The sequence below is a fragment of the Trichomycterus rosablanca genome, chromosome 5 (assembly GCF_030014385.1).
Source record: "Trichomycterus rosablanca isolate fTriRos1 chromosome 5, fTriRos1.hap1, whole genome shotgun sequence".
Taxonomy (NCBI): Eukaryota; Metazoa; Chordata; class Actinopteri; order Siluriformes; family Trichomycteridae; genus Trichomycterus; species Trichomycterus rosablanca.
Window position 1 is genome coordinate 19,284,818 of NC_085992.1, and position 23,437 is coordinate 19,308,254.

General features: G+C 39.1%; 54 non-coding genes across 54 annotated transcripts; all 54 read left to right on the forward strand.

Annotated features, from left to right (window-relative positions):
• The first annotated feature begins 249 nt into the window (after positions 1-249).
• LOC134315648 (5S ribosomal RNA) lies at positions 250-368 on the forward strand. The gene has a single exon (XR_010012713.1). It is a non-coding gene; the product is annotated as a 5S ribosomal RNA (ribosomal RNA).
• Positions 369-683: 315 nt separating this feature from the next.
• LOC134315795 (5S ribosomal RNA) lies at positions 684-802 on the forward strand. Its single transcript, XR_010012853.1, has one exon. It is a non-coding gene; the product is annotated as a 5S ribosomal RNA (ribosomal RNA).
• Positions 803-1,113: 311 nt separating this feature from the next.
• LOC134315726 (5S ribosomal RNA) lies at positions 1,114-1,232 on the forward strand. Its single transcript, XR_010012787.1, has one exon. It is a non-coding gene; the product is annotated as a 5S ribosomal RNA (ribosomal RNA).
• Positions 1,233-1,543: 311 nt separating this feature from the next.
• On the forward strand, positions 1,544-1,662 carry LOC134315819 (5S ribosomal RNA). The gene has a single exon (XR_010012876.1). It is a non-coding gene; the product is annotated as a 5S ribosomal RNA (ribosomal RNA).
• Positions 1,663-1,981: 319 nt separating this feature from the next.
• Positions 1,982-2,100, forward strand: LOC134315727 (5S ribosomal RNA). The gene has a single exon (XR_010012788.1). It is a non-coding gene; the product is annotated as a 5S ribosomal RNA (ribosomal RNA).
• Positions 2,101-2,395: 295 nt separating this feature from the next.
• LOC134315650 (5S ribosomal RNA) lies at positions 2,396-2,514 on the forward strand. The gene has a single exon (XR_010012715.1). It is a non-coding gene; the product is annotated as a 5S ribosomal RNA (ribosomal RNA).
• A 291-nt stretch (positions 2,515-2,805) lies between these two features.
• LOC134315796 (5S ribosomal RNA) lies at positions 2,806-2,924 on the forward strand. The gene has a single exon (XR_010012854.1). It is a non-coding gene; the product is annotated as a 5S ribosomal RNA (ribosomal RNA).
• Positions 2,925-3,219: 295 nt separating this feature from the next.
• On the forward strand, positions 3,220-3,338 carry LOC134315728 (5S ribosomal RNA). The gene has a single exon (XR_010012789.1). It is a non-coding gene; the product is annotated as a 5S ribosomal RNA (ribosomal RNA).
• Positions 3,339-3,653: 315 nt separating this feature from the next.
• On the forward strand, positions 3,654-3,772 carry LOC134315651 (5S ribosomal RNA). The gene has a single exon (XR_010012716.1). It is a non-coding gene; the product is annotated as a 5S ribosomal RNA (ribosomal RNA).
• A 287-nt stretch (positions 3,773-4,059) lies between these two features.
• Positions 4,060-4,178, forward strand: LOC134315652 (5S ribosomal RNA). Its single transcript, XR_010012717.1, has one exon. It is a non-coding gene; the product is annotated as a 5S ribosomal RNA (ribosomal RNA).
• Positions 4,179-4,465: 287 nt separating this feature from the next.
• LOC134315653 (5S ribosomal RNA) lies at positions 4,466-4,584 on the forward strand. The gene has a single exon (XR_010012718.1). It is a non-coding gene; the product is annotated as a 5S ribosomal RNA (ribosomal RNA).
• Positions 4,585-4,887: 303 nt separating this feature from the next.
• Positions 4,888-5,006, forward strand: LOC134315797 (5S ribosomal RNA). Its single transcript, XR_010012855.1, has one exon. It is a non-coding gene; the product is annotated as a 5S ribosomal RNA (ribosomal RNA).
• Positions 5,007-5,305: 299 nt separating this feature from the next.
• Positions 5,306-5,424, forward strand: LOC134315654 (5S ribosomal RNA). The gene has a single exon (XR_010012719.1). It is a non-coding gene; the product is annotated as a 5S ribosomal RNA (ribosomal RNA).
• Positions 5,425-5,966: 542 nt separating this feature from the next.
• Positions 5,967-6,085, forward strand: LOC134315655 (5S ribosomal RNA). The gene has a single exon (XR_010012720.1). It is a non-coding gene; the product is annotated as a 5S ribosomal RNA (ribosomal RNA).
• A 303-nt stretch (positions 6,086-6,388) lies between these two features.
• Positions 6,389-6,507, forward strand: LOC134315729 (5S ribosomal RNA). Its single transcript, XR_010012790.1, has one exon. It is a non-coding gene; the product is annotated as a 5S ribosomal RNA (ribosomal RNA).
• A 311-nt stretch (positions 6,508-6,818) lies between these two features.
• LOC134315656 (5S ribosomal RNA) lies at positions 6,819-6,937 on the forward strand. Its single transcript, XR_010012721.1, has one exon. It is a non-coding gene; the product is annotated as a 5S ribosomal RNA (ribosomal RNA).
• Positions 6,938-7,248: 311 nt separating this feature from the next.
• LOC134315798 (5S ribosomal RNA) lies at positions 7,249-7,367 on the forward strand. The gene has a single exon (XR_010012856.1). It is a non-coding gene; the product is annotated as a 5S ribosomal RNA (ribosomal RNA).
• A 303-nt stretch (positions 7,368-7,670) lies between these two features.
• On the forward strand, positions 7,671-7,789 carry LOC134315730 (5S ribosomal RNA). Its single transcript, XR_010012792.1, has one exon. It is a non-coding gene; the product is annotated as a 5S ribosomal RNA (ribosomal RNA).
• Positions 7,790-8,092: 303 nt separating this feature from the next.
• LOC134315657 (5S ribosomal RNA) lies at positions 8,093-8,211 on the forward strand. The gene has a single exon (XR_010012722.1). It is a non-coding gene; the product is annotated as a 5S ribosomal RNA (ribosomal RNA).
• Positions 8,212-8,526: 315 nt separating this feature from the next.
• On the forward strand, positions 8,527-8,645 carry LOC134315658 (5S ribosomal RNA). The gene has a single exon (XR_010012723.1). It is a non-coding gene; the product is annotated as a 5S ribosomal RNA (ribosomal RNA).
• Positions 8,646-8,956: 311 nt separating this feature from the next.
• Positions 8,957-9,075, forward strand: LOC134315659 (5S ribosomal RNA). Its single transcript, XR_010012724.1, has one exon. It is a non-coding gene; the product is annotated as a 5S ribosomal RNA (ribosomal RNA).
• Positions 9,076-9,390: 315 nt separating this feature from the next.
• Positions 9,391-9,509, forward strand: LOC134315384 (5S ribosomal RNA). Its single transcript, XR_010012536.1, has one exon. It is a non-coding gene; the product is annotated as a 5S ribosomal RNA (ribosomal RNA).
• A 368-nt stretch (positions 9,510-9,877) lies between these two features.
• On the forward strand, positions 9,878-9,996 carry LOC134315661 (5S ribosomal RNA). The gene has a single exon (XR_010012726.1). It is a non-coding gene; the product is annotated as a 5S ribosomal RNA (ribosomal RNA).
• Positions 9,997-10,315: 319 nt separating this feature from the next.
• Positions 10,316-10,434, forward strand: LOC134315820 (5S ribosomal RNA). The gene has a single exon (XR_010012877.1). It is a non-coding gene; the product is annotated as a 5S ribosomal RNA (ribosomal RNA).
• A 307-nt stretch (positions 10,435-10,741) lies between these two features.
• Positions 10,742-10,860, forward strand: LOC134315662 (5S ribosomal RNA). Its single transcript, XR_010012727.1, has one exon. It is a non-coding gene; the product is annotated as a 5S ribosomal RNA (ribosomal RNA).
• A 310-nt stretch (positions 10,861-11,170) lies between these two features.
• Positions 11,171-11,289, forward strand: LOC134315495 (5S ribosomal RNA). The gene has a single exon (XR_010012566.1). It is a non-coding gene; the product is annotated as a 5S ribosomal RNA (ribosomal RNA).
• A 375-nt stretch (positions 11,290-11,664) lies between these two features.
• LOC134315663 (5S ribosomal RNA) lies at positions 11,665-11,783 on the forward strand. The gene has a single exon (XR_010012728.1). It is a non-coding gene; the product is annotated as a 5S ribosomal RNA (ribosomal RNA).
• Positions 11,784-12,098: 315 nt separating this feature from the next.
• On the forward strand, positions 12,099-12,217 carry LOC134315821 (5S ribosomal RNA). Its single transcript, XR_010012878.1, has one exon. It is a non-coding gene; the product is annotated as a 5S ribosomal RNA (ribosomal RNA).
• A 307-nt stretch (positions 12,218-12,524) lies between these two features.
• LOC134315664 (5S ribosomal RNA) lies at positions 12,525-12,643 on the forward strand. Its single transcript, XR_010012729.1, has one exon. It is a non-coding gene; the product is annotated as a 5S ribosomal RNA (ribosomal RNA).
• A 295-nt stretch (positions 12,644-12,938) lies between these two features.
• On the forward strand, positions 12,939-13,057 carry LOC134315799 (5S ribosomal RNA). Its single transcript, XR_010012857.1, has one exon. It is a non-coding gene; the product is annotated as a 5S ribosomal RNA (ribosomal RNA).
• A 299-nt stretch (positions 13,058-13,356) lies between these two features.
• LOC134315733 (5S ribosomal RNA) lies at positions 13,357-13,475 on the forward strand. Its single transcript, XR_010012794.1, has one exon. It is a non-coding gene; the product is annotated as a 5S ribosomal RNA (ribosomal RNA).
• Positions 13,476-13,774: 299 nt separating this feature from the next.
• LOC134315665 (5S ribosomal RNA) lies at positions 13,775-13,893 on the forward strand. The gene has a single exon (XR_010012730.1). It is a non-coding gene; the product is annotated as a 5S ribosomal RNA (ribosomal RNA).
• A 364-nt stretch (positions 13,894-14,257) lies between these two features.
• LOC134315666 (5S ribosomal RNA) lies at positions 14,258-14,376 on the forward strand. The gene has a single exon (XR_010012731.1). It is a non-coding gene; the product is annotated as a 5S ribosomal RNA (ribosomal RNA).
• A 315-nt stretch (positions 14,377-14,691) lies between these two features.
• On the forward strand, positions 14,692-14,810 carry LOC134315822 (5S ribosomal RNA). The gene has a single exon (XR_010012879.1). It is a non-coding gene; the product is annotated as a 5S ribosomal RNA (ribosomal RNA).
• A 323-nt stretch (positions 14,811-15,133) lies between these two features.
• On the forward strand, positions 15,134-15,252 carry LOC134315668 (5S ribosomal RNA). The gene has a single exon (XR_010012732.1). It is a non-coding gene; the product is annotated as a 5S ribosomal RNA (ribosomal RNA).
• A 303-nt stretch (positions 15,253-15,555) lies between these two features.
• On the forward strand, positions 15,556-15,674 carry LOC134315800 (5S ribosomal RNA). Its single transcript, XR_010012858.1, has one exon. It is a non-coding gene; the product is annotated as a 5S ribosomal RNA (ribosomal RNA).
• Positions 15,675-15,977: 303 nt separating this feature from the next.
• Positions 15,978-16,096, forward strand: LOC134315734 (5S ribosomal RNA). The gene has a single exon (XR_010012795.1). It is a non-coding gene; the product is annotated as a 5S ribosomal RNA (ribosomal RNA).
• A 291-nt stretch (positions 16,097-16,387) lies between these two features.
• On the forward strand, positions 16,388-16,506 carry LOC134315669 (5S ribosomal RNA). The gene has a single exon (XR_010012733.1). It is a non-coding gene; the product is annotated as a 5S ribosomal RNA (ribosomal RNA).
• A 315-nt stretch (positions 16,507-16,821) lies between these two features.
• On the forward strand, positions 16,822-16,940 carry LOC134315735 (5S ribosomal RNA). The gene has a single exon (XR_010012796.1). It is a non-coding gene; the product is annotated as a 5S ribosomal RNA (ribosomal RNA).
• Positions 16,941-17,235: 295 nt separating this feature from the next.
• LOC134315670 (5S ribosomal RNA) lies at positions 17,236-17,354 on the forward strand. The gene has a single exon (XR_010012734.1). It is a non-coding gene; the product is annotated as a 5S ribosomal RNA (ribosomal RNA).
• A 303-nt stretch (positions 17,355-17,657) lies between these two features.
• LOC134315801 (5S ribosomal RNA) lies at positions 17,658-17,776 on the forward strand. Its single transcript, XR_010012859.1, has one exon. It is a non-coding gene; the product is annotated as a 5S ribosomal RNA (ribosomal RNA).
• Positions 17,777-18,079: 303 nt separating this feature from the next.
• On the forward strand, positions 18,080-18,198 carry LOC134315736 (5S ribosomal RNA). The gene has a single exon (XR_010012798.1). It is a non-coding gene; the product is annotated as a 5S ribosomal RNA (ribosomal RNA).
• Positions 18,199-18,493: 295 nt separating this feature from the next.
• Positions 18,494-18,612, forward strand: LOC134315671 (5S ribosomal RNA). Its single transcript, XR_010012735.1, has one exon. It is a non-coding gene; the product is annotated as a 5S ribosomal RNA (ribosomal RNA).
• A 307-nt stretch (positions 18,613-18,919) lies between these two features.
• Positions 18,920-19,038, forward strand: LOC134315737 (5S ribosomal RNA). The gene has a single exon (XR_010012799.1). It is a non-coding gene; the product is annotated as a 5S ribosomal RNA (ribosomal RNA).
• A 310-nt stretch (positions 19,039-19,348) lies between these two features.
• LOC134315673 (5S ribosomal RNA) lies at positions 19,349-19,467 on the forward strand. Its single transcript, XR_010012737.1, has one exon. It is a non-coding gene; the product is annotated as a 5S ribosomal RNA (ribosomal RNA).
• Positions 19,468-19,766: 299 nt separating this feature from the next.
• On the forward strand, positions 19,767-19,885 carry LOC134315803 (5S ribosomal RNA). The gene has a single exon (XR_010012861.1). It is a non-coding gene; the product is annotated as a 5S ribosomal RNA (ribosomal RNA).
• Positions 19,886-20,176: 291 nt separating this feature from the next.
• On the forward strand, positions 20,177-20,295 carry LOC134315738 (5S ribosomal RNA). The gene has a single exon (XR_010012800.1). It is a non-coding gene; the product is annotated as a 5S ribosomal RNA (ribosomal RNA).
• Positions 20,296-20,602: 307 nt separating this feature from the next.
• LOC134315674 (5S ribosomal RNA) lies at positions 20,603-20,721 on the forward strand. The gene has a single exon (XR_010012738.1). It is a non-coding gene; the product is annotated as a 5S ribosomal RNA (ribosomal RNA).
• A 319-nt stretch (positions 20,722-21,040) lies between these two features.
• On the forward strand, positions 21,041-21,159 carry LOC134315675 (5S ribosomal RNA). Its single transcript, XR_010012739.1, has one exon. It is a non-coding gene; the product is annotated as a 5S ribosomal RNA (ribosomal RNA).
• A 283-nt stretch (positions 21,160-21,442) lies between these two features.
• Positions 21,443-21,561, forward strand: LOC134315676 (5S ribosomal RNA). The gene has a single exon (XR_010012740.1). It is a non-coding gene; the product is annotated as a 5S ribosomal RNA (ribosomal RNA).
• Positions 21,562-21,856: 295 nt separating this feature from the next.
• LOC134315677 (5S ribosomal RNA) lies at positions 21,857-21,975 on the forward strand. Its single transcript, XR_010012741.1, has one exon. It is a non-coding gene; the product is annotated as a 5S ribosomal RNA (ribosomal RNA).
• Positions 21,976-22,274: 299 nt separating this feature from the next.
• Positions 22,275-22,393, forward strand: LOC134315804 (5S ribosomal RNA). The gene has a single exon (XR_010012862.1). It is a non-coding gene; the product is annotated as a 5S ribosomal RNA (ribosomal RNA).
• Positions 22,394-22,704: 311 nt separating this feature from the next.
• Positions 22,705-22,823, forward strand: LOC134315678 (5S ribosomal RNA). Its single transcript, XR_010012742.1, has one exon. It is a non-coding gene; the product is annotated as a 5S ribosomal RNA (ribosomal RNA).
• A 291-nt stretch (positions 22,824-23,114) lies between these two features.
• Positions 23,115-23,233, forward strand: LOC134315511 (5S ribosomal RNA). Its single transcript, XR_010012580.1, has one exon. It is a non-coding gene; the product is annotated as a 5S ribosomal RNA (ribosomal RNA).
• Positions 23,234-23,437: the final 204 nt, after the last annotated feature.

The window sequence follows — 23,437 nt, forward strand, 5'->3', positions numbered from 1 at the left end:
ATAAAGTATCTATCTATCTATCTATCTATCTATCTATCTATCTATCTATCTATCTATCTATCTATCTATCTATCTATCTATCTATCTATCTATCTATCTATCTATCTATCTATCTATCTATCTATCTATCTATCTATCTATCTATCTATCTATAAAAGGCCTTCCAATGTAAATCCAGCCCAGATAGCTGGCTAGCACTCAGATAGCTGGCTGACTAGCTATAACAGGCCTTTAAATCCAGCTTCTTTCGCTTACGGCCAAACCACCTTGGGAACGCCTGATCTCGTCCGATCTCAGAAGCCAAGCAGGGTTGGGCTCAGTCAGTACCTAGATGGGAGACCGCCTGGGAATACTGAGTGCTGTAAGCTTTTTATTTTTTGGTTTCAGCCCCATTCATGAAGTGTCATTTAGCTGTTAGCTAGCATAATAAAGTATCTATCTATCTATCTATCTATCTATCTATCTATCTATCTATCTATCTATCTATCTATCTATCTATCTATCTATCTATCTATCTATCTATCTATCTATCTATCTATCTATCTATCTATCTATCTATCTATCTATCTATCTATCTATCTATCTATAAAAGGCCTTCCAATGTAAATCCAGCCCAGATAGCTGGCTAGCACTCAGATAGCTGGCTGACTAGCTATAACAGGCCTTTAAATCCAGCTTCTTTCGCTTACGGCCAAACCACCTTGGGAACGCCTGATCTCGTCCGACCTCAGAAGCCAAGCAGGGTTGGGCTCAGTCAGTACCTAGATGGGAGACCGCCTGGGAATACTGAGTGCTGTAAGCTTTTTATTTTTTGGTTTCAGCCCCATTCATGAAGTGTCATTTAGCTGTTAGCTAGCATAATAAAGTATCTATCTATCTATCTATCTATCTATCTATCTATCTATCTATCTATCTATCTATCTATCTATCTATCTATCTATCTATCTATCTATCTATCTATCTATCTATCTATCTATCTATCTATCTATCTATCTATCTATCTATCTATCTATCTATAAAAGGCCTTCCAATGTAAATCCAGCCCAGATAGCTGGCTAGCACTCAGATAGCTGGCTGACTAGCTATAACAGGCCTTTAAATCCAGCTTCTTTCGCTTACAGCCAAACCACCTTGGGAACGCCTGATCTCGTCCGATCTCAGAAGCCAAGCAGGGTTGGGCTCAGTCAGTACCTAGATGGGAGACCGCCTGGGAATACTGAGTGCTGTAAGCTTTTTATTTTTTGGTTTCAGCCCCATTCATGAAGTGTCATTTAGCTGTTAGCTAGCATAATAAAGTATCTATCTATCTATCTATCTATCTATCTATCTATCTATCTATCTATCTATCTATCTATCTATCTATCTATCTATCTATCTATCTATCTATCTATCTATCTATCTATCTATCTATCTATCTATCTATCTATCTATCTATCTATCTATCTATAAAAGGCCTTCCAATGTAAATCCAGCCCAGATAGCTGGCTAGCACTCAGATAGCTGGCTGACTAGCTATAACAGGCCTTTAAATCCAGCTTCTTTCGCTTACGGCCAAACCACCTTGGGAACGCCTGATCTCCTCCGATCTCAGAAGCCAAGCAGGGTTGGGCTCAGTCAGTACCTAGATGGGAGACCGCCTGGGAATACTGAGTGCTGTAAGCTTTTTATTTTTTGGTTTCAGCCCCATTCATGAAGTGTCATTTAGCTGTTAGCTAGCATAATAAAGTATCTATCTATCTATCTATCTATCTATCTATCTATCTATCTATCTATCTATCTATCTATCTATCTATCTATCTATCTATCTATCTATCTATCTATCTATCTATCTATCTATCTATCTATCTATCTATCTATCTATCTATCTATCTATCTATCTATCTATAAAAGGCCTTCCAATGTAAATCCAGCCCAGATAGCTGGCTAGCACTCAGATAGCTGGCTGACTAGCTATAACAGGCCTTTAAATCCAGCTTCTTTCGCTTACAGCCAAACCACCTTGGGAACGCCTGATCTCGTCCGATCTCAGAAGCCAAGCAGGGTTGGGCTCAGTCAGTACCTAGATGGGAGACCGCCTGGGAATACTGAGTGCTGTAAGCTTTTTATTTTTTGGTTTCAGCCCCATTCATGAAGTGTCATTTAGCTGTTAGCTAGCATAATAAAGTATCTATCTATCTATCTATCTATCTATCTATCTATCTATCTATCTATCTATCTATCTATCTATCTATCTATCTATCTATCTATCTATCTATCTATCTATCTATCTATCTATCTATCTATCTATCTATCTATCTATAAAAGGCCTTCCAATGTAAATCCAGCCCAGATAGCTGGCTAGCACTCAGATAGCTGGCTGACTAGCTATAACAGGCCTTTAAATCCAGCTTCTTTCGCTTACGGCCAAACCACCTTGGGAACGCCTGATCTCGTCCGATCTCAGAAGCCAAGCAGGGTTGGGCTCAGTCAGTACCTAGATGGGAGACCGCCTGGGAATACTGAGTGCTGTAAGCTTTTTATTTTTTGGTTTCAGCCCCATTCATGAAGTGTCATTTAGCTGTTAGCTAGCATAATAAAGTATCTATCTATCTATCTATCTATCTATCTATCTATCTATCTATCTATCTATCTATCTATCTATCTATCTATCTATCTATCTATCTATCTATCTATCTATCTATCTATCTATCTATCTATCTATCTATCTATAAAAGGCCTTCCAATGTAAATCCAGCCCAGATAGCTGGCTAGCACTCAGATAGCTGGCTGACTAGCTATAACAGGCCTTTAAATCCAGCTTCTTTCGCTTACGGCCAAACCACCTTGGGAACGCCTGATCTCGTCCGACCTCAGAAGCCAAGCAGGGTTGGGCTCAGTCAGTACCTAGATGGGAGACCGCCTGGGAATACTGAGTGCTGTAAGCTTTTTATTTTTTGGTTTCAGCCCCATTCATGAAGTGTCATTTAGCTGTTAGCTAGCATAATAAAGTATCTATCTATCTATCTATCTATCTATCTATCTATCTATCTATCTATCTATCTATCTATCTATCTATCTATCTATCTATCTATCTATCTATCTATCTATCTATCTATCTATCTATCTATCTATCTATCTATCTATAAAAGGCCTTCCAATGTAAATCCAGCCCAGATAGCTGGCTAGCACTCAGATAGCTGGCTGACTAGCTATAACAGGCCTTTAAATCCAGCTTCTTTCGCTTACAGCCAAACCACCTTGGGAACGCCTGATCTCGTCCGATCTCAGAAGCCAAGCAGGGTTGGGCTCAGTCAGTACCTAGATGGGAGACCGCCTGGGAATACTGAGTGCTGTAAGCTTTTTATTTTTTGGTTTCAGCCCCATTCATGAAGTGTCATTTAGCTGTTAGCTAGCATAATAAAGTATCTATCTATCTATCTATCTATCTATCTATCTATCTATCTATCTATCTATCTATCTATCTATCTATCTATCTATCTATCTATCTATCTATCTATCTATCTATCTATCTATCTATCTATCTATCTATCTATCTATCTATCTATCTATCTATCTATAAAAGGCCTTCCAATGTAAATCCAGCCCAGATAGCTGGCTAGCACTCAGATAGCTGGCTGACTAGCTATAACAGGCCTTTAAATCCAGCTTCTTTCGCTTACGGCCAAACCACCTTGGGAACGCCTGATCTCGTCCGATCTCAGAAGCCAAGCAGGGTTGGGCTCAGTCAGTACCTAGATGGGAGACCGCCTGGGAATACTGAGTGCTGTAAGCTTTTTATTTTTTGGTTTCAGCCCCATTCATGAAGTGTCATTTAGCTGTTAGCTAGCATAATAAAGTATCTATCTATCTATCTATCTATCTATCTATCTATCTATCTATCTATCTATCTATCTATCTATCTATCTATCTATCTATCTATCTATCTATCTATCTATCTATCTATCTATCTATCTATCTATCTATAAAAGGCCTTCCAATGTAAATCCAGCCCAGATAGCTGGCTAGCACTCAGATAGCTGGCTGACTAGCTATAACAGGCCTTTAAATCCAGCTTCTTTCGCTTACGGCCAAACCACCTTGGGAACGCCTGATCTCGTCCGATCTCAGAAGCCAAGCAGGGTTGGGCTCAGTCAGTACCTAGATGGGAGACCGCCTGGGAATACTGAGTGCTGTAAGCTTTTTATTTTTTGGTTTCAGCCCCATTCATGAAGTGTCATTTAGCTGTTAGCTAGCATAATAAAGTATCTATCTATCTATCTATCTATCTATCTATCTATCTATCTATCTATCTATCTATCTATCTATCTATCTATCTATCTATCTATCTATCTATCTATCTATCTATCTATCTATCTATCTATCTATCTATAAAAGGCCTTCCAATGTAAATCCAGCCCAGATAGCTGGCTAGCACTCAGATAGCTGGCTGACTAGCTATAACAGGCCTTTAAATCCAGCTTCTTTCGCTTACGGCCAAACCACCTTGGGAACGCCTGATCTCGTCCGATCTCAGAAGCCAAGCAGGGTTGGGCTCAGTCAGTACCTAGATGGGAGACCGCCTGGGAATACTGAGTGCTGTAAGCTTTTTATTTTTTGGTTTCAGCCCCATTCATGAAGTGTCATTTAGCTGTTAGCTAGCATAATAAAGTATCTATCTATCTATCTATCTATCTATCTATCTATCTATCTATCTATCTATCTATCTATCTATCTATCTATCTATCTATCTATCTATCTATCTATCTATCTATCTATCTATCTATCTATCTATCTATCTATCTATCTATCTATAAAAGGCCTTCCAATGTAAATCCAGCCCAGATAGCTGGCTAGCACTCAGATAGCTGGCTGACTAGCTATAACAGGCCTTTAAATCCAGCTTCTTTCGCTTACGGCCAAACCACCTTGGGAACGCCTGATCTCGTCCGACCTCAGAAGCCAAGCAGGGTTGGGCTCAGTCAGTACCTAGATGGGAGACCGCCTGGGAATACTGAGTGCTGTAAGCTTTTTATTTTTTGGTTTCAGCCCCATTCATGAAGTGTCATTTAGCTGTTAGCTAGCATAATAAAGTATCTATCTATCTATCTATCTATCTATCTATCTATCTATCTATCTATCTATCTATCTATCTATCTATCTATCTATCTATCTATCTATCTATCTATCTATCTATCTATCTATCTATCTATCTATCTATCTATCTATCTATAAAAGGCCTTCCAATGTAAATCCAGCCCAGATAGCTGGCTAGCACTCAGATAGCTGGCTGACTAGCTATAACAGGCCTTTAAATCCAGCTTCTTTCGCTTACGGCCAAACCACCTTGGGAACGCCTGATCTCGTCCGATCTCAGAAGCCAAGCAGGGTTGGGCTCAGTCAGTACCTAGATGGGAGACCGCCTGGGAATACTGAGTGCTGTAAGCTTTTTATTTTTTGGTTTCAGCCCCATTCATGAAGTGTCATTTAGCTGTTAGCTAGCATAATAAAGTATCTATCTATCTATCTATCTATCTATCTATCTATCTATCTATCTATCTATCTATCTATCTATCTATCTATCTATCTATCTAATCTATCTATCTATCTATCTATCTATCTATCTATCTATCTATCTATCTATCTATCTATCTATCTATCTATCTATCTATCTATCTATCTATCTAATCTATCTATCTATCTATCTATCTATCTATCTATCTATCTATCTATCTATCTATCTATCTATCTATCTATCTATCTATCTATCTATCTATCTAATCTATCTATCTATCTATCTATCTATCTATCTATCTATCTATCTATCTATCTATCTATCTATCTATCTATCTATCTATCTATCTATCTATCTATCTATCTATCTATCTATCTATAAAAGGCCTTCCAATGTAAATCCAGCCCAGATAGCTGGCTAGCACTCAGATAGCTGGCTGACTAGCTATAACAGGCCTTTAAATCCAGCTTCTTTCGCTTACGGCCAAACCACCTTGGGAACGCCTGATCTCGTCCGATCTCAGAAGCCAAGCAGGGTTGGGCTCAGTCAGTACCTAGATGGGAGACCGCCTGGGAATACTGAGTGCTGTAAGCTTTTTATTTTTTGGTTTCAGCCCCATTCATGAAGTGTCATTTAGCTGTTAGCTAGCATAATAAAGTATCTATCTATCTATCTATCTATCTATCTATCTATCTATCTATCTATCTATCTATCTATCTATCTATCTATCTATCTATCTATCTATCTATCTATCTATCTATCTATCTATCTATCTATCTATCTATCTATCTATCTATCTATAAAAGGCCTTCCAATGTAAATCCAGCCCAGATAGCTGGCTAGCACTCAGATAGCTGGCTGACTAGCTATAACAGGCCTTTAAATCCAGCTTCTTTCGCTTACAGCCAAACCACCTTGGGAACGCCTGATCTCGTCCGATCTCAGAAGCCAAGCAGGGTTGGGCTCAGTCAGTACCTAGATGGGAGACCGCCTGGGAATACTGAGTGCTGTAAGCTTTTTATTTTTTGGTTTCAGCCCCATTCATGAAGTGTCATTTAGCTGTTAGCTAGCATAATAAAGTATCTATCTATCTATCTATCTATCTATCTATCTATCTATCTATCTATCTATCTATCTATCTATCTATCTATCTATCTATCTATCTATCTATCTATCTATCTATCTATCTATCTATCTATCTATCTATCTATCTATCTATCTATCTATCTATAAAAGGCCTTCCAATGTAAATCCAGCCCAGATAGCTGGCTAGCACTCAGATAGCTGGCTGACTAGCTATAACAGGCCTTTAAATCCAGCTTCTTTCGCTTACGGCCAAACCACCTTGGGAACGCCTGATCTCGTCCGATCTCAGAAGCCAAGCAGGGTTGGGCTCAGTCAGTACCTAGATGGGAGACCGCCTGGGAATACTGAGTGCTGTAAGCTTTTTATTTTTTGGTTTCAGCCCCATTCATGAAGTGTCATTTAGCTGTTAGCTAGCATAATAAAGTATCTATCTATCTATCTATCTATCTATCTATCTATCTATCTATCTATCTATCTATCTATCTATCTATCTATCTATCTATCTATCTATCTATCTATCTATCTATCTATCTATCTATCTATCTATCTATCTATCTATCTATCTATCTATCTATAAAAGGCCTTCCAATGTAAATCCAGCCCAGATAGCTGGCTAGCACTCAGATAGCTGGCTGACTAGCTATAACAGGCCTTTAAATCCAGCTTCTTTCGCTTACGGCCAAACCACCTTGGGAACGCCTGATCTCGTCCGACCTCAGAAGCCAAGCAGGGTTGGGCTCAGTCAGTACCTAGATGGGAGACCGCCTGGGAATACTGAGTGCTGTAAGCTTTTTATTTTTTGGTTTCAGCCCCATTCATGAAGTGTCATTTAGCTGTTAGCTAGCATAATAAAGTATCTATCTATCTATCTATCTATCTATCTATCTATCTATCTATCTATCTATCTATCTATCTATCTATCTATCTATCTATCTATCTATCTATCTATCTATCTATCTATCTATCTATCTATCTATCTATCTATCTATCTATCTATAAAAGGCCTTCCAATGTAAATCCAGCCCAGATAGCTGGCTAGCACTCAGATAGCTGGCTGACTAGCTATAACAGGCCTTTAAATCCAGCTTCTTTCGCTTACAGCCAAACCACCTTGGGAACGCCTGATCTCGTCCGATCTCAGAAGCCAAGCAGGGTTGGGCTCAGTCAGTACCTAGATGGGAGACCGCCTGGGAATACTGAGTGCTGTAAGCTTTTTATTTTTTGGTTTCAGCCCCATTCATGAAGTGTCATTTAGCTGTTAGCTAGCATAATAAAGTATCTATCTATCTATCTATCTATCTATCTATCTATCTATCTATCTATCTATCTATCTATCTATCTATCTATCTATCTATCTATCTATCTATCTATCTATCTATCTATCTATCTATCTATCTATCTATCTATCTATCTATCTATAAAAGGCCTTCCAATGTAAATCCAGCCCAGATAGCTGGCTAGCACTCAGATAGCTGGCTGACTAGCTATAACAGGCCTTTAAATCCAGCTTCTTTCGCTTACGGCCAAACCACCTTGGGAACGCCTGATCTCGTCCGATCTCAGAAGCCAAGCAGGGTTGGGCTCAGTCAGTACCTAGATGGGAGACCGCCTGGGAATACTGAGTGCTGTAAGCTTTTTATTTTTTGGTTTCAGCCCCATTCATGAAGTGTCATTTAGCTGTTAGCTAGCATAATAAAGTATCTATCTATCTATCTATCTATCTATCTATCTATCTATCTATCTATCTATCTATCTATCTATCTATCTATCTATCTATCTATCTATCTATCTATCTATCTATCTATCTATCTATCTATCTATCTATCTATCTATCTATCTATCTATCTATCTATAAAAGGCCTTCCAATGTAAATCCAGCCCAGATAGCTGGCTAGCACTCAGATAGCTGGCTGACTAGCTATAACAGGCCTTTAAATCCAGCTTTTTTCGCTTACGGCCAAACCACCTTGGGAACGCCTGATCTCGTCCGATCTCAGAAGCCAAGCAGGGTTGGGCTCAGTCAGTACCTAGATGGGAGACCGCCTGGGAATACTGAGTGCTGTAAGCTTTTTATTTTTTGGTTTCAGCCCCATTCATGAAGTGTCATTTAGCTGTTAGCTAGCATAATAAAGTATCTATCTATCTATCTATCTATCTATCTATCTATCTATCTATCTATCTATCTATCTATCTATCTATCTATCTATCTATCTATCTATCTATCTATCTATCTATCTATCTATCTATCTATCTATCTATCTATCTATCTATCTATCTATCTATAAAAGGCCTTCCAATGTAAATCCAGCCCAGATAGCTGGCTAGCACTCAGATAGCTGGCTGACTAGCTATAACAGGCCTTTAAATCCAGCTTCTTTCGCTTACGGCCAAACCACCTTGGGAACGCCTGATCTCGTCCGATCTCAGAAGCCAAGCAGGGTTGGGCTCAGTCAGTACCTAGATGGGAGACCGCCTGGGAATACTGAGTGCTGTAAGCTTTTTATTTTTTGGTTTCAGCCCCATTCATGAAGTGTCATTTAGCTGTTAGCTAGCATAATAAAGTATCTATCTATCTATCTATCTATCTATCTATCTATCTATCTATCTATCTATCTATCTATCTATCTATCTATCTATCTATCTATCTATCTATCTATCTATCTATCTATCTATCTATCTATCTATCTATCTATCTATCTATCTATCTATCTATCTATAAAAGGCCTTCCAATGTAAATCCAGCCCAGATAGCTGGCTAGCACTCAGATAGCTGGCTGACTAGCTATAACAGGCCTTTAAATCCAGCTTCTTTCGCTTACGGCCAAACCACCTTGGGAGCGCCTGATCTCGTCCGATCTCAGAAGCCAAGCAGGGTTGGGCTCAGTCAGTACCTAGATGGGAGACCGCCTGGGAATACTGAGTGCTGTAAGCTTTTTATTTTTTGGTTTCCCATTCATGAAGTGTCATTTAGCTGTTAGCTAGCATAATAAAGTATCTATCTATCTATCTATCTATCTATCTATCTATCTATCTATCTATCTATCTATCTATCTATCTATCTATCTAATCTATCTATCTATCTATCTATCTATCTATCTATCTATCTATCTATCTATCTATCTATCTATCTATCTATCTATCTATCTATCTATCTATCTATCTATCTATCTATCTATCTATCTATCTATCTATCTATCTATCTATAAAAGGCCTTCCAATGTAAATCCAGCCCAGATAGCTGGCTAGCACTCAGATAGCTGGCTGACTAGCTATAACAGGCCTTTAAATCCAGCTTCTTTCGCTTACGGCCAAACCACCTTGGGAACGCCTGATCTCGTCCGATCTCAGAAGCCAAGCAGGGTTGGGCTCAGTCAGTACCTAGATGGGAGACCGCCTGGGAATACTGAGTGCTGTAAGCTTTTTATTTTTTGGTTTCAGCCCCATTCATGAAGTGTCATTTAGCTGTTAGCTAGCATAATAAAGTATCTATCTATCTATCTATCTATCTATCTATCTATCTATCTATCTATCTATCTATCTATCTATCTATCTATCTATCTATCTATCTATCTATCTATCTATCTATCTATCTATCTATCTATCTATCTATCTATCTATCTATCTATCTATCTATCTATCTATAAAAGGCCTTCCAATGTAAATCCAGCCCAGATAGCTGGCTAGCACTCAGATAGCTGGCTGACTAGCTATAACAGGCCTTTAAATCCAGCTTCTTTCGCTTACAGCCAAACCACCTTGGGAATGCCTGATCTCGTCCGATCTCAGAAGCCAAGCAGGGTTGGGCTCAGTCAGTACCTAGATGGGAGACCGCCTGGGAATACTGAGTGCTGTAAGCTTTTTATTTTTTGGTTTCAGCCCCATTCATGAAGTGTCATTTAGCTGTTAGCTAGCATAATAAAGTATCTATCTATCTATCTATCTATCTATCTATCTATCTATCTATCTATCTATCTATCTATCTATCTATCTATCTATCTATCTATCTATCTATCTATCTATCTATCTATCTATCTATCTATCTATCTATCTATCTATCTATCTATCTATAAAAGGCCTTCCAATGTAAATCCAGCCCAGATAGCTGGCTAGCACTCAGATAGCTGGCTGACTAGCTATAACAGGCCTTTAAATCCAGCTTCTTTCGCTTACGGCCAAACCACCTTGGGAACGCCTGATCTCGTCCGATCTCAGAAGCCAAGCAGGGTTGGGCTCAGTCAGTACCTAGATGGGAGACCGCCTGGGAATACTGAGTGCTGTAAGCTTTTTATTTTTTGGTTTCAGCCCCATTCATGAAGTGTCATTTAGCTGTTAGCTAGCATAATAAAGTATCTATCTATCTATCTATCTATCTATCTATCTATCTATCTATCTATCTATCTATCTATCTATCTATCTATCTATCTATCTATCTATCTATCTATCTATCTATCTATCTATCTATCTATCTATCTATCTATCTATCTATCTATCTATCTATAAAGGCCTTCCAATGTAAATCCAGCCCAGATAGCTGGCTAGCACTCAGATAGCTGGCTGACTAGCTATAACAGGCCTTTAAATCCAGCTTCTTTCGCTTACGGCCAAACCACCTTGGGAGCGCCTGATCTCGTCCGATCTCAGAAGCCAAGCAGGGTTGGGCTCAGTCAGTACCTAGATGGGAGACCGCCTGGGAATACTGAGTGCTGTAAGCTTTTTATTTTTTGGTTTCAGCCCCATTCATGAAGTGTCATTTAGCTGTTAGCTAGCATAATAAAGTATCTATCTATCTATCTATCTATCTATCTATCTATCTATCTATCTATCTATCATCTATCTATCTATCTATCTATCTAATCTATCTATCTATCTATCTATCTATCTATCTATCTATCTATCTATCTATCTATCTATCTATCTATCTATCTATCTATCTATCTATCTATCTATCTATCTATCTATCTATCTATCTATCTATCTATCTATCTATCTATAAAAGGCCTTCCAATGTAAATCCAGCCCAGATAGCTGGCTAGCACTCAGATAGCTGGCTGACTAGCTATAACAGGCCTTTAAATCCAGCTTCTTTCGCTTACGGCCAAACCACCTTGGGAACGCCTGATCTCGTCCGATCTCAGAAGCCAAGCAGGGTTGGGCTCAGTCAGTACCTAGATGGGAGACCGCCTGGGAATACTGAGTGCTGTAAGCTTTTTATTTTTTGGTTTCAGCCCCATTCATGAAGTGTCATTTAGCTGTTAGCTAGCATAATAAAGTATCTATCTATCTATCTATCTATCTATCTATCTATCTATCTATCTATCTATCTATCTATCTATCTATCTATCTATCTATCTATCTATCTATCTATCTATCTATCTATCTATCTATCTATCTATCTATCTATCTATCTATCTATCTATCTATCTATAAAAGGCCTTCCAATGTAAATCCAGCCCAGATAGCTGGCTAGCACTCAGATAGCTGGCTGACTAGCTATAACAGGCCTTTAAATCCAGCTTCTTTCGCTTACAGCCAAACCACCTTGGGAATGCCTGATCTCGTCCGATCTCAGAAGCCAAGCAGGGTTGGGCTCAGTCAGTACCTAGATGGGAGACCGCCTGGGAATACTGAGTGCTGTAAGCTTTTTATTTTTTGGTTTCAGCCCCATTCATGAAGTGTCATTTAGCTGTTAGCTAGCATAATAAAGTATCTATCTATCTATCTATCTATCTATCTATCTATCTATCTATCTATCTATCTATCTATCTATCTATCTATCTATCTATCTATCTATCTATCTATCTATCTATCTATCTATCTATCTATCTATCTATCTATCTATCTATCTATCTATAAAAGGCCTTCCAATGTAAATCCAGCCCAGATAGCTGGCTAGCACTCAGATAGCTGGCTGACTAGCTATAACAGGCCTTTAAATCCAGCTTCTTTCGCTTACGGCCAAACCACCTTGGGAACGCCTGATCTCGTCCGATCTCAGAAGCCAAGCAGGGTTGGGCTCAGTCAGTACCTAGATGGGAGACCGCCTGGGAATACTGAGTGCTGTAAGCTTTTTATTTTTTGGTTTCAGCCCCATTCATGAAGTGTCATTTAGCTGTTAGCTAGCATAATAAAGTATCTATCTATCTATCTATCTATCTATCTATCTATCTATCTATCTATCTATCTATCTATCTATCTATCTATCTATCTATCTATCTATCTATCTATCTATCTATCTATCTATCTATCTATCTATCTATCTATCTATAAAAGGCCTTCCAATGTAAATCCAGCCCAGATAGCTGGCTAGCACTCAGATAGCTGGCTGACTAGCTATAACAGGCCTTTAAATCCAGCTTCTTTCGCTTACGGCCAAACCACCTTGGGAACGCCTGATCTCGTCCGACCTCAGAAGCCAAGCAGGGTTGGGCTCAGTCAGTACCTAGATGGGAGACCGCCTGGGAATACTGAGTGCTGTAAGCTTTTTATTTTTTGGTTTCAGCCCCATTCATGAAGTGTCATTTAGCTGTTAGCTAGCATAATAAAGTATCTATCTATCTATCTATCTATCTATCTATCTATCTATCTATCTATCTATCTATCTATCTATCTATCTATCTATCTATCTATCTATCTATCTATCTATCTATCTATCTATCTATCTATCTATCTATCTATCTATCTATAAAAGGCCTTCCAATGTAAATCCAGCCCAGATAGCTGGCTAGCACTCAGATAGCTGGCTGACTAGCTATAACAGGCCTTTAAATCCAGCTTCTTTCGCTTACAGCCAAACCACCTTGGGAACGCCTGATCTCGTCCGATCTCAGAAGCCAAGCAGGGTTGGGCTCAGTCAGTACCTAGATGGGAGACCGCCTGGGAATACTGAGTGCTGTAAGCTTTTTATTTTTTGGTTTCAGCCCCATTCATGAAGTGTCATTTAGCTGTTAGCTAGCATAATAAAGTATCTATCTATCTATCTATCTATCTATCTATCTATCTATCTATCTATCTATCTATCTATCTATCTATCTATCTATCTATCTATCTATCTATCTATCTATCTATCTATCTATCTATCTATCTATCTATCTATCTATCTATAAAAGGCCTTCCAATGTAAATCCAGCCCAGATAGCTGGCTAGCACTCAGATAGCTGGCTGACTAGCTATAACAGGCCTTTAAATCCAGCTTCTTTCGCTTACGGCCAAACCACCTTGGGAACGCCTGATCTCGTCCGATCTCAGAAGCCAAGCAGGGTTGGGCTCAGTCAGTACCTAGATGGGAGACCGCCTGGGAATACTGAGTGCTGTAAGCTTTTTATTTTTTGGTTTCAGCCCCATTCATGAAGTGTCATTTAGCTGTTAGCTAGCATAATAAAGTATCTATCTATCTATCTATCTATCTATCTATCTATCTATCTATCTATCTATCTATCTATCTATCTATCTATCTAATCTATCTATCTATCTATCTATCTATCTATCTATCTATCTATCTATCTATCTATCTATCTATCTATCTATCTATCTATCTATCTATCTATCTATCTATCTATCTATCTATCTATCTATCTATCTATCTATAAAAGGCCTTCCAATGTAAATCCAGCCCAGATAGCTGGCTAGCACTCAGATAGCTGGCTGACTAGCTATAACAGGCCTTTAAATCCAGCTTCTTTCGCTTACGGCCAAACCACCTTGGGAACGCCTGATCTCGTCCGATCTCAGAAGCCAAGCAGGGTTGGGCTCAGTCAGTACCTAGATGGGAGACCGCCTGGGAATACTGAGTGCTGTAAGCTTTTTATTTTTTGGTTTCAGCCCCATTCATGAAGTGTCATTTAGCTGTTAGCTAGCATAATAAAGTATCTATCTATCTATCTATCTATCTATCTATCTATCTATCTATCTATCTATCTATCTATCTATCTATCTATCTATCTATCTATCTATCTATCTATCTATCTATCTATCTATCTATCTATCTATCTATCTATCTATCTATCTATCTATCTATCTATAAAAGGCCTTCCAATGTAAATCCAGCCCAGATAGCTGGCTAGCACTCAGATAGCTGGCTGACTAGCTATAACAGGCCTTTAAATCCAGCTTCTTTCGCTTACAGCCAAACCACCTTGGGAATGCCTGATCTCGTCCGATCTCAGAAGCCAAGCAGGGTTGGGCTCAGTCAGTACCTAGATGGGAGACCGCCTGGGAATACTGAGTGCTGTAAGCTTTTTATTTTTTGGTTTCAGCCCCATTCATGAAGTGTCATTTAGCTGTTAGCTAGCATAATAAAGTATCTATCTATCTATCTATCTATCTATCTATCTATCTATCTATCTATCTATCTATCTATCTATCTATCTATCTATCTATCTATCTATCTATCTATCTATCTATCTATCTATCTATCTATCTATCTATCTATCTATCTATCTATCTATCTATCTATCTATCTATAAAAGGCCTTCCAATGTAAATCCAGCCCAGATAGCTGGCTAGCACTCAGATAGCTGGCTGACTAGCTATAACAGGCCTTTAAATCCAGCTTCTTTCGCTTACGGCCAAACCACCTTGGGAACGCCTGATCTCGTCCGATCTCAGAAGCCAAGCAGGGTTGGGCTCAGTCAGTACCTAGATGGGAGACCGCCTGGGAATACTGAGTGCTGTAAGCTTTTTATTTTTTGGTTTCAGCCCCATTCATGAAGTGTCATTTAGCTGTTAGCTAGCATAATAAAGTATCTATCTATCTATCTATCTATCTATCTATCTATCTATCTATCTATCTATCTATCTATCTATCTATCTATCTATCTATCTATCTATCTATCTATCTATCTATCTATCTATCTATCTATCTATCTATCTATCTATCTATCTATAAAAGGCCTTCCAATGTAAATCCAGCCCAGATAGCTGGCTAGCACTCAGATAGCTGGCTGACTAGCTATAACAGGCCTTTAAATCCAGCTTCTTTCGCTTACGGCCAAACCACCTTGGGAACGCCTGATCTCGTCCGACCTCAGAAGCCAAGCAGGGTTGGGCTCAGTCAGTACCTAGATGGGAGACCGCCTGGGAATACTGAGTGCTGTAAGCTTTTTATTTTTTGGTTTCAGCCCCATTCATGAAGTGTCATTTAGCTGTTAGCTAGCATAATAAAGTATCTATCTATCTATCTATCTATCTATCTATCTATCTATCTATCTATCTATCTATCTATCTATCTATCTATCTATCTATCTATCTATCTATCTATCTATCTATCTATCTATCTATCTATCTATCTATCTATCTATCTATCTATAAAAGGCCTTCCAATGTAAATCCAGCCCAGATAGCTGGCTAGCACTCAGATAGCTGGCTGACTAGCTATAACAGGCCTTTAAATCCAGCTTCTTTCGCTTACAGCCAAACCACCTTGGGAACGCCTGATCTCGTCCGATCTCAGAAGCCAAGCAGGGTTGGGCTCAGTCAGTACCTAGATGGGAGACCGCCTGGGAATACTGAGTGCTGTAAGCTTTTTATTTTTTGGTTTCAGCCCCATTCATGAAGTGTCATTTAGCTGTTAGCTAGCATAATAAAGTATCTATCTATCTATCTATCTATCTATCTATCTATCTATCTATCTATCTATCTATCTATCTATCTATCTATCTATCTATCTATCTATCTATCTATCTATCTATCTATCTATCTATCTATCTATCTATCTATAAAAGGCCTTCCAATGTAAATCCAGCCCAGATAGCTGGCTAGCACTCAGATAGCTGGCTGACTAGCTATAACAGGCCTTTAAATCCAGCTTCTTTCGCTTACGGCCAAACCACCTTGGGAACGCCTGATCTCGTCCGATCTCAGAAGCCAAGCAGGGTTGGGCTCAGTCAGTACCTAGATGGGAGACCGCCTGGGAATACTGAGTGCTGTAAGCTTTTTATTTTTTGGTTTCAGCCCCATTCATGAAGTGTCATTTAGCTGTTAGCTAGCATAATAAAGTATCTATCTATCTATCTATCTATCTATCTATCTATCTATCTATCTATCTATCTATCTATCTATCTATCTATCTATCTATCTATCTATCTATCTATCTATCTATCTATCTATCTATCTATCTATCTATCTATCTATCTATCTATCTATCTATCTATAAAAGGCCTTCCAATGTAAATCCAGCCCAGATAGCTGGCTAGCACTCAGATAGCTGGCTGACTAGCTATAACAGGCCTTTAAATCCAGCTTCTTTCGCTTACAGCCAAACCACCTTGGGAACGCCTGATCTCGTCCGATCTCAGAAGCCAAGCAGGGTTGGGCTCAGTCAGTACCTAGATGGGAGACCGCCTGGGAATACTGAGTGCTGTAAGCTTTTTATTTTTTGGTTTCAGCCCCATTCATGAAGTGTCATTTAGCTGTTAGCTAGCATAATAAAGTATCTATCTATCTATCTATCTATCTATCTATCTATCTATCTATCTATCTATCTATCTATCTATCTATCTATCTATCTATCTATCTATCTATCTATCTATCTATCTATCTATCTATCTATCTATCTATCTATCTATAAAAGGCCTTCCAATGTAAATCCAGCCCAGATAGCTGGCTAGCACTCAGATAGCTGGCTGACTAGCTATAACAGGCCTTTAAATCCAGCTTCTTTCGCTTACGGCCAAACCACCTTGGGAACGCCTGATCTCGTCCGATCTCAGAAGCCAAGCAGGGTTGGGCTCAGTCAGTACCTAGATGGGAGACCGCCTGGGAATACTGAGTGCTGTAAGCTTTTTATTTTTTGGTTTCAGCCCCATTCATGAAGTGTCATTTAGCTGTTAGCTAGCATAATAAAGTATCTATCTATCTATCTATCTATCTATCTATCTATCTATCTATCTATCTATCTATCTATCTATCTATCTATCTATCTATCTATCTATCTATCTATCTATCTATCTATCTATCTATCTATCTATCTATCTATCTATCTATCTATAAAAGGCCTTCCAATGTAAATCCAGCCCAGATAGCTGGCTAGCACTCAGATAGCTGGCTGACTAGCTATAACAGGCCTTTAAATCCAGCTTCTTTCGCTTACGGCCAAACCACCTTGGGAACGCCTGATCTCGTCCGACCTCAGAAGCCAAGCAGGGTTGGGCTCAGTCAGTACCTAGATGGGAGACCGCCTGGGAATACTGAGTGCTGTAAGCTTTTTATTTTTTGGTTTCAGCCCCATTCATGAAGTGTCATTTAGCTGTTAGCTAGCATAATAAAGTATCTATCTATCTATCTATCTATCTATCTATCTATCTATCTATCTATCTATCTATCTATCTATCTATCTATCTATCTATCTATCTATCTATCTATCTATCTATCTATCTATCTATCTATCTATCTATCTATCTATCTATCTATAAAAGGCCTTCCAATGTAAATCCAGCCCAGATAGCTGGCTAGCACTCAGATAGCTGGCTGACTAGCTATAACAGGCCTTTAAATCCAGCTTCTTTCGCTTACAGCCAAACCACCTTGGGAACGCCTGATCTCGTCCGATCTCAGAAGCCAAGCAGGGTTGGGCTCAGTCAGTACCTAGATGGGAGACCGCCTGGGAATACTGAGTGCTGTAAGCTTTTTATTTTTTGGTTTCAGCCCCATTCATGAAGTGTCATTTAGCTGTTAGCTAGCATAATAAAGTATCTATCTATCTATCTATCTATCTATCTATCTATCTATCTATCTATCTATCTATCTATCTATCTATCTATCTATCTATCTATCTATCTATCTATCTATCTATCTATCTATCTATCTATCTATCTATCTATCTATAAAAGGCCTTCCAATGTAAATCCAGCCCAGATAGCTGGCTAGCACTCAGATAGCTGGCTGACTAGCTATAACAGGCCTTTAAATCCAGCTTCTTTCGCTTACGGCCAAACCACCTTGGGAACGCCTGATCTCGTCCGATCTCAGAAGCCAAGCAGGGTTGGGCTCAGTCAGTACCTAGATGGGAGACCGCCTGGGAATACTGAGTGCTGTAAGCTTTTTATTTTTTGGTTTCAGCCCCATTCATGAAGTGTCATTTAGCTGTTAGCTAGCATAATAAAGTATCTATCTATCTATCTATCTATCTATCTATCTATCTATCTATCTATCTATCTATCTATCTATCTATCTATCTATCTATCTATCTATCTATCTATCTATCTATCTATCTATCTATCTATCTATCTATCTATCTATCTATCTATCTATAAAAGGCCTTCCAATGTAAATCCAGCCCAGATAGCTGGCTAGCACTCAGATAGCTGGCTGACTAGCTATAACAGGCCTTTAAATCCAGCTTCTTTCGCTTACAGCCAAACCACCTTGGGAACGCCTGATCTCGTCCGATCTCAGAAGCCAAGCAGGGTTGGGCTCAGTCAGTACCTAGATGGGAGACCGCCTGGGAATACTGAGTGCTGTAAGCTTTTTATTTTTTGGTTTCAGCCCCATTCATGAAGTGTCATTTAGCTGTTAGCTAGCATAATAAAGTATCTATCTATCTATCTATCTATCTATCTATCTATCTATCTATCTATCTATCTATCTATCTATCTATCTATCTATCTATCTATCATCTATCTATCTATCTATCTATCTATCTATCTATCTATCTATCTATCTATCTATCTATCTATCTATAAAAGGCCTTCCAATGTAAATCCAGCCCAGATAGCTGGCTAGCACTCAGATAGCTGGCTGACTAGCTATAACAGGCCTTTAAATCCAGCTTCTTTCGCTTACGGCCAAACCACCTTGGGAACGCCTGATCTCGTCCGATCTCAGAAGCCAAGCAGGGTTGGGCTCAGTCAGTACCTAGATGGGAGACCGCCTGGGAATACTGAGTGCTGTAAGCTTTTTATTTTTTGGTTTCAGCCCCATTCATGAAGTGTCATTTAGCTGTTAGCTAGCATAATAAAGTATCTATCTATCTATCTATCTATCTATCTATCTATCTATCTATCTATCTATCTATCTATCTATCTATCTATCTATCTATCTATCTATCTATCTATCTATCTATCTATCTATCTATCTATCTATCTATCTATCTATCTATAAAAGGCCTTCCAATGTAAATCCAGCCCAGATAGCTGGCTAGCACTCAGATAGCTGGCTGACTAGCTATAACAGGCCTTTAAATCCAGCTTCTTTCGCTTACGGCCAAACCACCTTGGGAACGCCTGATCTCGTCCGACCTCAGAAGCCAAGCAGGGTTGGGCTCAGTCAGTACCTAGATGGGAGACCGCCTGGGAATACTGAGTGCTGTAAGCTTTTTATTTTTTGGTTTCAGCCCCATTCATGAAGTGTCATTTAGCTGTTAGCTAGCATAATAAAGTATCTATCTATCTATCTATCTATCTATCTATCTATCTATCTATCTATCTATCTATCTATCTATCTATCTATCTATCTATCTATCTATCTATCTATCTATCTATCTATCTATCTATCTATCTATCTATCTATAAAAGGCCTTCCAATGTAAATCCAGCCCAGATAGCTGGCTAGCACTCAGATAGCTGGCTGACTAGCTATAACAGGCCTTTAAATCCAGCTTCTTTCGCTTACAGCCAAACCACCTTGGGAACGCCTGATCTCGTCCGATCTCAGAAGCCAAGCAGGGTTGGGCTCAGTCAGTACCTAGATGGGAGACCGCCTGGGAATACTGAGTGCTGTAAGCTTTTTATTTTTTGGTTTCAGCCCCATTCATGAAGTGTCATTTAGCTGTTAGCTAGCATAATAAAGTATCTATCTATCTATCTATCTATCTATCTATCTATCTATCTATCTATCTATCTATCTATCTATCTATCTATCTATCTATCTATCTATCTATCTATCTATCTATCTATCTATCTATCTATCTATCTATCTATCTATCTATCTATCTATAAAAGGCCTTCCAATGTAAATCCAGCCCAGATAGCTGGCTAGCACTCAGATAGCTGGCTGACTAGCTATAACAGGCCTTTAAATCCAGCTTCTTTCGCTTACGGCCAAACCACCTTGGGAACGCCTGATCTCGTCCGATCTCAGAAGCCAAGCAGGGTTGGGCTCAGTCAGTACCTAGATGGGAGACCGCCTGGGAATACTGAGTGCTGTAAGCTTTTTATTTTTTGGTTTCAGCCCCATTCATGAAGTGTCATTTAGCTGTTAGCTAGCATAATAAAGTATCTATCTATCTATCTATCTATCTATCTATCTATCTATCTATCTATCTATCTATCTATCTATCTATCTATCTATCTATCTATCTATCTATCTATCTATCTATCTATCTATCTATCTATCTATCTATCTATCTATCTATCTATCTATCTATCTATCTATAAAAGGCCTTCCAATGTAAATCCAGCCCAGATAGCTGGCTAGCACTCAGATAGCTGGCTGACTAGCTATAACAGGCCTTTAAATCCAGCTTTTTTCGCTTACGGCCAAACCACCTTGGGAACGCCTGATCTCGTCCGATCTCAGAAGCCAAGCAGGGTTGGGCTCAGTCAGTACCTAGATGGGAGACCGCCTGGGAATACTGAGTGCTGTAAGCTTTTTATTTTTTGGTTTCAGCCCCATTCATGAAGTGTCATTTAGCTGTTAGCTAGCATAATAAAGTATCTATCTATCTATCTATCTATCTATCTATCTATCTATCTATCTATCTATCTATCTATCTATCTATCTATCTATCTATCTATCTATCTATCTATCTATCTATCTATCTATCTATCTATCTATAAAAGGCCTTCCAATGTAAATCCAGCCCAGATAGCTGGCTAGCACTCAGATAGCTGGCTGACTAGCTATAACAGGCCTTTAAATCCAGCTTCTTTCGCTTACGGCCAAACCACCTTGGGAACGCCTGATCTCGTCCGATCTCAGAAGCCAAGCAGGGTTGGGCTCAGTCAGTACCTAGATGGGAGACCGCCTGGGAATACTGAGTGCTGTAAGCTTTTTATTTTTTGGTTTCAGCCCCATTCATGAAGTGTCATTTAGCTGTTAGCTAGCATAATAAAGTATCTATCTATCTATCTATCTATCTATCTATCTATCTATCTATCTATCTATCTATCTATCTATCTATCTATCTATCTATCTATCTATCTATCTATCTATCTATCTATCTATCTATCTATCTATCTATCTATCTATAAAAGGCCTTCCAATGTAAATCCAGCCCAGATAGCTGGCTAGCACTCAGATAGCTGGCTGACTAGCTATAACAGGCCTTTAAATCCAGCTTCTTTCGCTTACGGCCAAACCACCTTGGGAACGCCTGATCTCGTCCGATCTCAGAAGCCAAGCAGGGTTGGGCTCAGTCAGTACCTAGATGGGAGACCGCCTGGGAATACTGAGTGCTGTAAGCTTTTTATTTTTTGGTTTCAGCCCCATTCATGAAGTGTCATTTAGCTGTTAGCTAGCATAATAAAGTATCTATCTATCTATCTATCTATCTATCTATCTATCTATCTATCTATCTATCTATCTATCTATCTATCTATCTATCTATCTATCTATCTATCTATCTATCTATCTATCTATCTATCTATCTATCTATCTATCTATCTATAAAAGGCCTTCCAATGTAAATCCAGCCCAGATAGCTGGCTAGCACTCAGATAGCTGGCTGACTAGCTATAACAGGCCTTTAAATCCAGCTTCTTTCGCTTACGGCCAAACCACCTTGGGAACGCCTGATCTCGTCCGACCTCAGAAGCCAAGCAGGGTTGGGCTCAGTCAGTACCTAGATGGGAGACCGCCTGGGAATACTGAGTGCTGTAAGCTTTTTATTTTTTGGTTTCAGCCCCATTCATGAAGTGTCATTTAGCTGTTAGCTAGCATAATAAAGTATCTATCTATCTATCTATCTATCTATCTATCTATCTATCTATCTATCTATCTATCTATCTATCTATCTATCTATCTATCTATCTATCTATCTATCTATCTATCTATCTATCTATCTATCTATCTATCTATCTATCTATCTATCTATCTATAAAAGGCCTTCCAATGTAAATCCAGCCCAGATAGCTGGCTAGCACTCAGATAGCTGGCTGACTAGCTATAACAGGCCTTTAAATCCAGCTTCTTTCGCTTACGGCCAAACCACCTTGGGAACGCCTGATCTCGTCCGATCTCAGAAGCCAAGCAGGGTTGGGCTCAGTCAGTACCTAGATGGGAGACCGCCTGGGAATACTGAGTGCTGTAAGCTTTTTATTTTTTGGTTTCAGCCCCATTCATGAAGTGTCATTTAGCTGTTAGCTAGCATAATAAAGTATCTATCTATCTATCTATCTATCTATCTATCTATCTATCTATCTATCTATCTATCTATCTATCTATCTATCTATCTATCTATCTATCTATCTATCTATCTATCTATCTATCTATCTATCTATCTATCTATAAAAGGCCTTCCAATGTAAATCCAGCCCAGATAGCTGGCTAGCACTCAGATAGCTGGCTGACTAGCTATAACAGGCCTTTAAATCCAGCTTCTTTCGCTTACGGCCAAACCACCTTGGGAGCGCCTGATCTCGTCCGATCTCAGAAGCCAAGCAGGGTTGGGCTCAGTCAGTACCTAGATGGGAGACCGCCTGGGAATACTGAGTGCTGTAAGCTTTTTATTTTTTGGTTTCAGCCCCATTCATGAAGTGTCATTTAGCTGTTAGCTAGCATAATAAAGTATCTATCTATCTATCTATCTATCTATCTATCTATCTATCTATCTATCTATCTATCTATCTATCTATCTATCTATCTATCTATCTATCTATCTATCTATCTATCTATCTATCTATCTATCTATCTATCTATCTATCTATA